The sequence below is a fragment of the Pogoniulus pusillus genome, chromosome 18 (assembly GCF_015220805.1).
Source record: "Pogoniulus pusillus isolate bPogPus1 chromosome 18, bPogPus1.pri, whole genome shotgun sequence".
In the NCBI taxonomy this organism is placed as follows: Eukaryota; Metazoa; Chordata; class Aves; order Piciformes; family Lybiidae; genus Pogoniulus; species Pogoniulus pusillus.
The window spans coordinates 2,867,642-2,873,226 of NC_087281.1; the positions used below are offsets into that span (position 1 = coordinate 2,867,642).

General features: G+C 45.8%; 1 protein-coding gene across 1 annotated transcript in view; it reads left to right on the top strand.

The window, feature by feature from the left end:
* The window catches only part of PRKN (parkin RBR E3 ubiquitin protein ligase), a 667,734-nt gene that overhangs the window by 652,251 nt on the left and 9,898 nt on the right, over positions 1 to 5,585 (top strand). The window lies entirely within an intron of this gene.

Sequence of the window (5,585 nt, forward strand, 5' to 3'; positions counted from 1 at the left end):
AAGTTACCCCTTGTGTTCAGCTGGAACCTCCTGTGCCAACTTACACCCATTGCTCCTTGTCCTATCCCAGGGAGCAGTGAGCAGAGCCTGTCCCTCCCTCCTGAGCCCCAGCCCTCACATGTTTATACCCATTTATTAAATCCCCTCTCAGTCTTCTCATCCTGCAGCCTCTAGTGATTTGTAATTCAGATATGATATTTTCTGTTTAGCAGTTACCAGCACATTTTTATTTCATTCATTTGTGCAACACTCTTTTTTGAAGCCATATATAGACAAGGAGTTTTGAAGCTTAACTACCCTGGATTTACTAGGCTGGATGAGGCTCTGGCCAGCCTGATCCAGGGTAGGGTGTCCCTGCCCATGGCAGGGGGGTTGGAATTAGATGATCCTTGTAGTCCCTTCCAACCTTGACTGATTCTGTGATTCTACCTTCTATGAAACTTAGCTACCCTGTATGAAGCTTAACTACTCTTCTTTTGTTTGCAGTAGCTTTAGAATAGCCTTCCAGCTCCCCTTCACATTTAGGAGAAAACAAAACAACTTTAGCTGAGATACTGAGAGATGTTCAAAGTATCCAACAGCCTAGTAAACTGAGACACCAAAGTTTAATGTCTTACCTGAATTAAACAGAGCTAGAACTTGAATACATCTCAACACAGTGAGTCCTATCTACATTAAGTTATTTATGCTTAGAGTTTTGCTTAGAGACCACTGAAAGTCATTGCAGCACCACACAGATTAATTCAACAATGTTATCTCAGTGGAAGTAAGATTTTGTATCATTCCCATGTTCTAGGACAGAGGTAAAGTGTGACAGGCAAAATCAGAATACCATATGAAGATGTTGAGGTGCTGGAATGTGTCCAGAGAAGGCCAACAAAGCTGGTGAAAGGCCTGGAACACAAATCCTATGAGGAGAGGCTGAGGGAGCTGGGGGTGTGCAGCCTGCAGAAGAGGAGGCTCAGGGCAGACCTCATTGCTGTCTACAACTCCCTGAAGGGAGGCTGTAGCCAGGTGGGGTTGGTCTCTTCTGCCAGGCAAGCAGCACCAGAAGAAGGGAACACAGTCTCAAGTTGTGCCAGGGGAGGTCTAGGCTGGATGTTGTTAGGAAGTTGTTGTCAGAGAGAGTGATTGGCATTGGAATGGGCTGCCCAGGGAGGTGGTGGAGTCGCAGTCACTGGAGATGTTCTAGAAAAGCCTGGCTGAGGCACTTAGTGCCATGGTCTGGTTGATTGTCTAGGGCTGGGTGCTAGGTTGGCCTGGATGAGCTTGGAGCTCTCTTCCAACCTGGTTGATTCTATGATTCTGTGATTCTAAGAAGTGGTTTATTTTAAATATTTGCATATAGCTTTAACTTTTCCTGGTGACAATGTGAGAAAATAATTCAGCTGGTGAACTATCTCAGCACATGAATTGTGCCCAGTTAGACCTAATAGCTTAGGAAAGCAGTTCCAGTCTAATCTGAGCTTTTCCTGATCCTGAAAAGTTTCCTGTACCGTCAGAGAGCTTTGCCAGCATCGGCAAGTGGTAGCATTAATAACTGCAGCTATGCAAATCACTTCCCCAGTATAGACAAGGCCATAGGCTGCCCCAAATTAATTCAGAATCCAGCTTAAGGAGGAGTTCGTTTACTTCGGTCAGCCTGCTTTTCCTTCGAGAAGCTAAGAGTGCTGCACTAAGGGAATGTCTCCACACGGTGGTGATGTGCCACTGAGGGAACGCTGCCTTCCCGTTCTGCAAACAAGCAAAGGGACTGGAGGTAGCTAAAGCAGGTCAAGCCCTGGCGCCAGGGGTTGTTGTCACCTGAGCAACAAGAACGACACAGCTATCCTGCGTGCAACGCTTCTGTGCCATGCAGAGAAAACATCCCTGGGGCATACAAGGAAAGAAGTGTAGGGTAGATTGTTTTCATTAATCATCATTAATCTAACCATTTATACACCTGGGCTTGCAGACATTTTGTTCAGGGAAAGGAATCTGGGGGTAGTGGTAGATAGTAGCTGAACATGAGGCAGCAGTGTGCCCAGGTGGCCAAGAGAGCCAATGGCATCCTGGCCTGCATCAGGAGCAGTGTGGCCAGCAGGACAAGGGAGGTTATTCTGCCCCTGTGCTCAGCACTGGTCAGGCCACACCTTGAGTGCTGTGTCCAGTTCTGGGCTCCTCAATTCAAGAGAGATGTTGAGATACTGGAAGGTGTCCAGAGAAGGGTGACAAAGCTGGTGAGGGGCCTGGAACACAAACCCTATGAGGAGAGGCTGAGGGAGCTGGGGGTGTGCAACCTGCAGCAGAGGAGGCTCAGGGCAGAGCTCATTGCTGTCTACAACTACCTGAAGGGATGGTTCTATGATTCTATGAAGCAAGCTCCTTTTTTGCTCAAACCTTCAATGAAGGATAAGTTGTTAGGGAAAATATATATATTATCATGGACTCATAGAGTCAAACAGGTTGGAAAAGACCTCCAAGATCATCCAGTCCAACCTAGCACCCAGTCCTATCCAGTCAACTAGACCAAGACACTAAGTGCCTCATCCAGTCTTTTCTTGAACATCTTCAGTGACTGCGACTCCACCACCTCCCTGGGCAGCCCATTCCAATGCCAATCACTCTCTCTGACAACAACTTCCTAACAACATCCAGCCTAGACCTCCCCTGGCACAACTTGTGACTGTGTCCCCTTGTTCTGTTGCTGCTTGCCTGGCAGAAGAGCCCAACCCCACCTGGCTACAGCCTCCCTTCAGGTAGTTGTTAAATAGTAAAAGCTGAGCACGAAAATAATGAATTCTTTTGCTGCATCTTAGTGAGAGGAAAACGTTCTGAAGTTTTTCATGAAAAAGAACATATTTTAATGAGTCCTGACTCATTAAACACCTATTATTAGACCATTGATTATTTTTTCCCATCAGTTACATTTAAAAAGCTAAATAAAATAATACTGCAGAAAAAAAGGGCACATCTCAATTTCTAAAGTATTTTAAACAATGGGAAAAGAAACTGAGACGCAGGGGCTCAGTGGATGGTATATTCACAATGTCAAGCACAGGACATTTCAACCCACAGATGTCTAATTAAAGGAGCAAGGGAAATAACTACAACCGGGAAATGTCCTGTAACGTTAATTCCTATGTTATAAATAAAGATACACCAGAGGAAATCTGAGAATAGATCTTAACTTTCTGTCTAGTGAGAAATAGATGGAAACTCTATAAAGAGAATTTTATCTTTCCTATTTTGGGAAGCAGTTGTGAAAGGCTTCTTTTGTTTATGAGGTTACACTGACATCCATTTGCAGCTGTGTTGCCACTAATGGGAGAAGGCGTGTCCTTTATTCCACTCATGGAAAACAGTTATGCAAGAATGACCTTTATTAGATTATAATTTCTGCTTAAGAGTAAATTCAATATTCACCAGCTGCCTGAATTTAATTCATGATGATATGAACGGCCCCAACATGTAGAGTGAACACCTTGGTGTGCAGTGTCACCAACCCAGAGTGCTTGGATTTTGTTTAGTGTAAGTTTCTTTCACCTTTTATCACATCCAATATCCTAGAATCATAGAATCAGTCAGGGTTGGAAGGGACCACAAGGATCATCTAGTTCCAATCCCCCTGCCATGGGCAGGGACACCCTACCCTAGAGCAGGCTGCCACAGCCTCATCCAGCCTGGCCCTGCCCTATAAAGTTCACCCTTAATCACCTCCCCAAGCAGCACATCCAAACGACTTTTAAACACATCCAGGGTTGGTGACTGTCCTGGGGTGAGTACCTCAAATTCCTTTCTTGTCCTCCCCACCCCCTGGGTTTGAATGGCAGAAGAAGGTGTGAAAACTGCTTCCCCCACCCCACTGCCCTGCAAGCTTGAGGGGGGAACAGCAAAAGGCATTTTCCCGCATGTGAGCTGACCCCCATGGCAGGAGAGGTTCTCCTGCCCCTCTACTCTGCCCTGGTGAAGCCACATCTGGAGTACTGTGTCCAGTTCTGCCCCCTACCCCCTCCCCCCCGAGTTCAAGAGGGACACAGAACTACTTGAGAGAGTCCTGCACAGAGCCACAAAGATGATGAAGAGAATGGAACATCTCTCTTACAAGGAGAGCCTGAGGGAGCCGGGGGTCTTTAGCTTGGAGGAGATTGAGAGGTGACCTCATCAATGGTTACAGATATGTAAAGGGTGAGTGCTAGGAGGCTGAAGCCAGGCTCTGCTGGGTGATGCCCAATGACAGGACAAGGGGCAATGGGTAGAAGCTGAGGCATAGGAAGTTTCATTTAAACATTGGGAGGAATATTTTTCCCTGTGAGGGTGACAGAACCCTGGAACTGACTGCCCAGGGGGGTTGTGGAGTCTCCCTCTCTGGAGATATTCAAGGCCTGCCTGGATGTGTTCCTGTATGACCTGCTCTAGGTGATCCTAGTCTGGCAGGGGGGCTGGACTAGATGATCTTTCGAGGTTCCTTCCATCCCCTGACATTCTGTGATTCTCTGATTCTATGTCAAAATTTAACATAATAAGAATAATGTAATAATGCTTCCAGTATTTTGAATGAAAAGTGTTGTCATAGATGTTTTTAATCTGTATGGTACTGCTTAGTTTCTGACACATTCTTTGTCCACCTCATGTGGTTCTACCAACAAGTCAGTATGCATCCTTTTACTTGAATGAGAAGCTGCTTTAAGAAGGACACTTTATTTCTATTTCAAGATGCTATCTGCCTCTGTAGGACTTTTCCCAATTCTGTTTGACATTGATTACCTACATAAAAAGCTTTCCCTGTGCATGTTCTTGCACTGTTCTATGGTCCTCAGCAGTCTCTGTGATCTCTTTATCCCCATTATTTTTTCCAGAAACAGAATAGAAGTAAGTCTGCATCCTTCATTGTGACTCATAGGTAACAAGACAGATAGACAGATTTTTTTTCCTCTATATCACTAAGGCATTATTGTAGAGGGAATGTTGAAAACTGCTTGCAACAGCTCTTACTGTATGTTCCTGTTATTTATGGGTATTCATTTCTGGTCATAATGTTCAGCACAGCTGAGAATCAAAAAATATTCATCAAGTAGTATGGATGGAAACTAGTAGCTTTTTTTTGTTGGGGGGGTTGGTACTAGAGCATGTTGTGCAGGCTCGGCAGCACAGGTGATTGATCAAAAGACCTTTCAGTATCTGAAGGAGGCCTAAAAAAAGCTGGGGAGGGACTTTTCAGGATATCAGGTAGCGACAAGACTAGGGGGAATGGAACAAAGCTGGAGGTGGAGAGATTCAGAATGGATGTGAGGAGGAAGTTGTTGAGCATGAGAGTGGTGAGAGGCTGGACTGGGTTGCCCAGGGAGGTGGTTGAGGCCCCATGGCTGGAGGTGTTTAAGGCCAGGCTGGATGAGGCTCTGGCCAGGCTGATCTAGGGTAGGGTGTCCCTGCCCATGGCAAGGGGGTTGGAACTGGATGATCCTTGTGGTCCCTTACTGATTCTGTGATCAAAGTCTCCTGTCCTTCGCAAGCTGATATGTGATGGACACGTGAAGCATCTCTGAAGCTCCTTTCCAAGACCAGTCAGGATGAAAGAACATGGGTTAGATAGCTACTGGCAGTGG